Here is a 7,468-nt window from a genome sequence, read left to right as displayed (position 1 = left end):
CCGTCCAATCAGAAGATTTTAGGCTACTTCACCACGCCCCCTTCTCACTCAAGCGAGCCAATCGGAGTAGGGGAGGGCGGGACTAGTTTGTGAACGAAACTTCTCGAAGTTCTATGTAAGCTCTAAAAAAACAAAATCCCGGACATTTTTTAAGTCTAAAAAAGAGGACATGTCCGGGTAAAAGAGGACGTCTAGTCAACCTAGTGTTTTATGAAGCATGTGTTAACTTCTCGTAAGCATTTCGTTAACTATTTCGTAACCATATTTATTAATTTGAACAACGTCACTTGGCGCCATTTTAAGCTCCACAATTTCGCCCTCTGTACCTCTTACTGCTCAGTTAAACAGTTTTAAATCTCGTTTTCTCCAATGTCAAATACTTTTGCTTATACCATACCCTTTTTCCCCAGTGTTTAATCTGTTTCTTCAGAGCAGTTCATTTAATTTCACTCACGTACAACGTCTGTTGTATGAGAATTACATTTATAATCCCGATATTTACCACGGAAGGCACTCATAATCATTTAATACATATATGTACGCTGTAACACAGCGCCATAGTCCTGGTGTCCTTCCCCTTCAGGGCCACCGTATAACTGAGAACCCTGCATCCAAAGAAGAGTGCGAAAGCAACCGCTTGGGGGCGCCAGTGTCTTGCAGAAAACATGTCCGCCACAACGTTTCCTTTAGGCCATCGGTGTTCTCTGGTCTAATGAAGCTGTGCAGAGTTGTTTGCTGGAGCAACTGCACATGAGCTTTAAGGTCACCTTACTCAGTGCCAAGCGTTGGGTGGAGGGTTGTAAATCCCCTTATCCTTGGGCTTTGTATCAGAGGAACTGTGTCCTCGGGACGGATGGAGCTGTCCTGATCGTCCAGTTTGATTTCAGTCAACAGAAATGTTGCAATATCTAATGTCAAGCCTTCTCAGAAGAACACGTTACTGCAGTGAAATGAGACAAACTACAGGGGAGAGGCTGGGAAGTGAGTGTTTGGAGACCTCTGACTCTATGTACCTCAGTCCTGGGGACGTTGACAAAGAGAAAATCTGATTTAAAAGTCATTAAAACATTTAAAATGTGCATTATTAGACCTTAAACACTGGATTGTAGCTTTAAAGGTAAATTTACTTGAACCAAATAGAGAAACACACATTATATTTCTAACACAATATAAAACTCTCTAAAAACGGTTCTATAAAGAACTATCCACTGGAATACTTTACAATTAGAACATCTTATGTAAGATTAATAGAAATGTACCTTTTCCCAATATTCATTTATTCTTTAATTCAATTGTTTCTGAAACTGCTTCATTCTAATTAAAGTCAAGGTTGGCCCAGAGACAACCTGGAATCACTTGGGTGCAAGGCAGGAAAACACCCTGGAAGAGACGCCAGTCCGTCACAGGCCACCACACACTCACACATTCACTCACACTTATGGACACTTTGGAATAGCCAACTACAACAGTCAAGCTGGTCAGTGAAAAACACTGGAAATATTCTGATTTGTAGTGTGTGTTGTTCTGGTGTTTTTGCCTGATGTGTAGTTTGTAGTTTTGTGTGTAGTTCTGTAGTTTTTTATACTGTGCTTTGGATCTTGTGGTTTGTACTTTGTCAGAACCCATCAAACTCAAAGTAGCACTTCATTCGTTTTTACAGCTGAACTTCCCATTCCTCCAGAGAACTGAGATATAATCCCTGTGTTCCTTCTCTCCATTCTTCCCACACACTGTTTTCACACACACACACACACACACAGAGAGAGAGAGAGAGAGAGAAAGAGAGAGAGATCAGGTTATAAGCACAAACTTAACGAGTCTAAAGTGTCATTGCAGAGAGAAACCGATTCGCACCTGACCCCACTCTCCCTTGTTTCTCTCTCATTCCTTGATGTTTTTCTCTCTTCCTTCTCCCTTTCCTTTTTTTCCATCTTTCTTTTTCAATGACCCCTTCCCTTCTCTTTCTTCTTCTTCTTTTTCCTCTCTCTCTCTGACCACACATGTTGACAATGTGTAAGGTGAGTAGAAAGTTGATCTGAGTGATGAATGTGTGGTAGGAAAGTAGAGGAGTAACAGTTGAATTTTTGATTTCCTGCAGGAGAAGAAAGGAGAAGGGAGATGGACAGATGATTGAGAGGGTGAAGGAGACAGAGTGGTCTCAGAGCTGCATTAGAAGGGCGGATGAAGAAGGAAGTAGGAATTAGGGAGGATTTCTCTTATATTTTCCATCATTTTCCTTTTCCTTCACTGGGTATATCCTATAACGGTATTTCTTTTCAACTACTTTTTGTGTGTGTGTGTGTGTGTGTGAATTACACTTTTGTGTGTAAATGTTCAAAGAAACATTTAAAATCAGTGCACAGTGCATTTTGTATTATTTTTTTTTTGTATCATTGGCTAATGGCCTAAAATGCTAGGTGCACTGTACTGCCTTTTTAAAAAAATCTCCTATTTTTGATAAGCAACAGCAAGCATCCAAACTGTTTGTTAGCCCTCTGTTGTAGCTAGGTAGCTAGCTAGGTGTTTCAACATTTACAGAAACTTTAATAGCTACTTTTACTTAGCAAACATCGTGTGAGTAGCAAGAACAAGCTAATCTTTGCACTTCCTTGATGTTTGTCCACGGCCTGTAATCCTCCTCTGGTCCTAGCACTGTCTAATCTAAGCTAATGCTAGTGAAACTTTCCACTTTTTTCAAACTCCATGTGCTTGGAGTTCACAGAATTAGCTCACATTAGCCTCCTAGCTCAAAACTAAAGAAGCAAACTTCAGTCTCCCATCAAACAGCTTTTAATGATGGACTCTATTTGGAATAAGGAGAAAACTGGCTCATATTGATTTGTTTCTGTTGCTTTATCACTCATCTAGCTCACATATTGAGTGGTAGAGAACTAATACACATGTAATAGTGTGGATTACAAGTGGATTTATGTCTCAGCAGCTCCTTTTTCTCTCGCTTTCCTCGGTCTCTCGGCAGGAATTGCTTCCAGACGCTGTGAAAATCAACTCCATGAATATGCTGCAATGTTTTTCTTTTCTTTTTTTTCGCTTCTCATACAAAATCACCCCCCCCCCCCCCCTCACTCTTCCACATCATATATGGATACAGGTCACGATACAACAGGTTTGTCCACCCATTCATTTACAAAGCCAGGGAATCCAATCAATACAGAGACATGCCTTTATGTGGAGCAAGGAGTGTCCCATTCTTCTGCCCGATTAAAAAACAAACAGCAGACTAATAGAAATGAGTTAATATTCTATTGAAATGTTATAGAAACTATAATAAAATATGATGCATATTGTCACTGTCCAGTGAAAATGTGTATCTCCATTTTTGCAGAATTTACTTCATCATTTGAACACAGCAGCCATCCTTTACATTGTGTGAAAATTTGATGATGGACCAATGGAAATGCTCCAAATTATACATTTACTTCCACTGAAATTTAAAGAGTATTTTGCCTTTCTCCGATAAAGTTACTATTTTGGAGATACAACTTTTTCTTTGGACAGCGATACGCCTGTGTGAAAGAAAAAGAAATTCTAAAGATTTGATGATTTCTCCAGGCTACTAGGTGTCAGTATACTGTCAGTGGCTGTTTCATGACCTGAAGAATTATTATTGGAATATGGCTGATAAGTCCTTTACATTAATGGCGACTTTAGGGCATTCCTTATGTAATAGCCCCCAAATTTCGTAATGGAAAGTGAAGAACCTGAATTCCTTTTCCTCGTCATGCTTTTCCACTCCATCTACTTTCTCCGGTTCTCTCTTTCTCTGACACTGTGTTTCTGTGTGTTTTCTCACTGTCAGTCTTCATCTTCGTGGTTTCTGGGTCTACAGCACATTACAGCTGAGGACCACCGAGCTGTTTGGTTTGGATTGGTTCGTAGCAGATGCACATGGCTGTGGTCTTTTGTGTTTTAATCCACTGTGAAGTCTGGATATTGTCCATTAGCATTTAATCAACACTGATTGTATTACACACTAGTTTTTATCCCAAACTGGAGCTACTATCAGTGGATGACCTCCTTCTCTCTCTTTCCCATCATAATTGTGCAATCAGTGAGTACAAGATTAGTGTAATTAGCATCACTGATTGGATGTGATGGTTAATTCAGGTCAATTATGGTGTATTTGGAGCCCAACAGTGTCACCTGTCTGTTTACATTCCTTCATCTTGTCTTAGTTTACCGCTGAGTGTGTGTGTGTGTGTGTGTGTGTGTGTGTGTGTGTGTATGTGTATGTGTATGTGTGTGTGTGTGTGTGTGTGTGTGTGTGTGTGTGTGTGTGTGTGTACCTGTGTGTTACAGATCTACACAAGCATGAAATCGAAGCTCAAACCCAAACCGCGAATTTAATACCTGTGACTTTGATACTCAACCCAACCCAGCAAACCCAAACTCGACTCGAACCCGCTCTCACTGCTGGGGAACATCTGTGTCCAAGGTCAGTGGAGTACTATGGCATTCTACTGATTCCCAACAACATCAGTCAGCTTCAACTCAAAAACATCAGTTATTTCACCTCTGACTTTGAGTCAAGTTCAGCTTTAAATTACGTTCTGCAGGTTGATTTGACTTTAAACTTCTTTAAACTTAACTCCATATATTGAAAGTGCACATGACTTATCCCAACGTAGGTATTTAAGTTAAAAGAAGCATTGACATTACGTTTTTAAATGTAATTATTTGTGACGTCCAGTGTCGTAGGTGCCTTTAACGCTCTTTTTTAAACTCTCGGAAAAGAACATCAGATAATAAGAACAGTGGGTACGATTCCCACTCCGGGTGACTGTCTGTGAGGAGTTTGGTGTGTTCTCCCAGTGTCCGCGTGGGTCTCCTCCGGGTGCTCCGGTTTCCTCCCACAGTCCAAAAACACATGTTGGTAGGTGGATTGGTGACTCAAAAGTGTCCGTAGGTGTGTGTGAGTGAATGTGTGAGTGTGTGTGTTGCCCTGTGAAGGACTGGCGCCCCCTGTGGGGTGTATTCCTGCCTCGCGCCCAATGATTCCAGGTAGGCTCTGGACCCACCGCGACCCTGAACTGGATAAGCGGCTACAGATAAGGGATGGATGAATGGATAATAAGAACAAGCAACAGGCAGCGTTTAGACATGGCTTGACTCAGCCTGAACCTTACCAAAGATACAGTGTTTCACTCTGAGGGGGAGGGTCACGGTGGGTCCAGAGCCTACCTGGAATCATTGTGTGCAAGGTGGGAATACACTCTGGAGGGGGCGCCAGTCCTTCACAGGGCAACACAGACACACACACACATTCACTCACACACTCACACCTACGGTCACTATTGAGTCACCAATCCACCAACCAAGGTGTGTTTTTTGGACTGTGGGAGGAAACCGGAGCACCCGGAGGAAACCCACGCGGACACAGGGAGAACACACCAACTCCTCACAGACAGTCACCCGGAGCGGGTCCCTGGAGCTGTGTGACTGTGACACTACCTGCTCCGCCACCGTGCCGCCCCAGTTCATTTCACTCCTTTAAATTTCAAAGCTGAAAACTCATAAAATCCAGTTGAAAAACCTAATTTGACGAGCTAAATGACAAAAATATGTTGTCATGACTTACTGCTTAACACATTTTTTACAGCACAGGCTTCACTGTGTGTGGGCGATTGACTGAAAAACCTGGACAATATTCATGTTTTTTACTGTTTGTGCTGTAGGTCAATGACAGCTCATCTCATTACAATCCAGAAGAGAAAGACAAGACTCTTTAGCACAAAAGCACAAACAAATCAGACAAATCAGATATACATACACACGGAAAACGCCCATTACGCAGCGATGGATATATACGGCTGCATGGGGATTTACACTGGAGTCTTTCTGGAACTCCTTTCTGTCGTGCCACAGATTCTCATCGACATCACATCGGACATCTTCTCTTGTAATGCAGCGTGGAAAGCTTTTTGAACGTCTTATCTGGCCTCTACGGGTCTCAGCCGTGATGTCCTCACATGCTGCATCCATAGCAGTCTGCAGGGTCATCTGAGTATGTGGCTGACTTCTTGTTATTTCGGGGTGTTGACCCCATTGTCAGAAACAGTTACACTCTAGAGCTCTGTCTGTATACGTTTGGCTACTGAAGGTTCGTGAGAAGCACCTCTGAGATATTTCAGAGAACCGGTTGATTATATTGTTGGTCTAAAGCTTCAAATACTCCTCTTTATCAGTGAAAGTCAGGATCCACCTGACAGCGAATCATCAGTTCAGTAGATATTTACCAAAAAGGTTCTGAGTCTACTTTCTGACTGTACGGAGTTATGCAGTGCCTGGATGTTCAACCGTTCAACAGAGACCCAGTCTAATGCATTCTGATCAACAGAGCAGACCACTGTACAAAATCATCAGCATGATCAACCAAGGCATGTGCTGTTTGTCCAAAATGAAAGTGAAACAGAGTTTATAAGGTGCACAAATGATTAGATGATAGAATTTCAACAAGTAAATTTGAGAAATTCAGTTCTGATCTGAGAAATGCTCCAAAGCGACTGAGAAAAACTGTAAATTAAACATTGTGTGTGTGTGTGTGTTTATGTGTGTGAGTGTGCGAGAGAAAGAGAGAGAAAGGGTAAACATTGTAGTCTCTGAAGAAACAGAAATCTGTCATTAAAGTGCTCATCTGTTCACATTCTGCCTTTCATCCCTCACTCTTAACAGTGGAGAGTGAAGGCCCGGAGTTTCTTTCATCTCTGGTTTTGTTCTTCCTTCTCCTTCAGAGGAGGAGAGCAGGGGAAAGACTCTCACTCGTTAATGTTGTCAAATTGAATGACCTTTTTCATCAGTTAAAAGCTCATTATTTATTAACGTAGTATTAATCTTTAAAGAACACCAGAAAGTTTATTATATCACTCTCTGTAATGAGCCAAATGCTGTATTAAAGCAGGGCAGAGCTGGGTCTTAACAACTCTAATCTCCTTCAGTGTGCAGTCAGCATTAGTGTTCCAGTCTCTCTCTCTCTCTCTCTCTCTCTCTCTCTCTCACTCTCTCCCTCTCTCTCTCTCTCCCTCCCTCTCTCTCTCTCTCACTCTCCCTCTCTCTCACACTCTCTCTCTCTCTCTCTCTCTCTCTCTCTCTCTCTCTCCCTCTCCCTCTCTCTCACTCACTCTCCCTCTCTCTCACTCACTCTCTCTCTCTCTCGTTTGCTCATTTTAAAAAGTTACACTGCCCTTTACTGCAGTATTTATACATCATCTACTTTATTTAGAAATAATCACAGAATTACTGAAAGAGTCAAATCAAGTTGTAGGTAAAAGTTTGGGCGTCTTTGTTCAGTAATATGTTCTAATTAAATGAAAATAAAACAGAATTATTCATGTCTTCTACAGAGCACACACTTCTGCATGGGTTACTGTTCACTGACATCAACCTGTTACAATTATTTCATTTATATTTTTAAATCAACAGAATTTTCAGACACATTCACACACTAATACAC

The 7,468-nt window shown here is 41.5% G+C and overlaps 1 long non-coding RNA gene across 1 annotated transcript; it reads left to right on the top strand.

Annotated features, from left to right (window-relative positions):
• Positions 1 to 2,104: 2,104 nt before the first annotated feature.
• LOC136665441 (uncharacterized) lies at positions 2,105 to 6,776 on the top strand. Its single transcript, XR_010795243.1, has 3 exons — positions 2,105 to 2,266; positions 4,318 to 4,453; positions 5,694 to 6,776. It is a non-coding gene; the product is annotated as an uncharacterized lncRNA (long non-coding RNA).
• The last annotated feature ends 692 nt before the right edge of the window (positions 6,777 to 7,468 follow it).

The sequence above is a fragment of the Hoplias malabaricus genome, chromosome 13 (genome assembly GCF_029633855.1).
Source record: "Hoplias malabaricus isolate fHopMal1 chromosome 13, fHopMal1.hap1, whole genome shotgun sequence".
NCBI classification, from domain to species: Eukaryota; Metazoa; Chordata; class Actinopteri; order Characiformes; family Erythrinidae; genus Hoplias; species Hoplias malabaricus.
The sequence above is the reverse complement of the archived record's forward strand: the minus strand, read 5'-3'. Positions and strand labels throughout refer to the sequence as shown.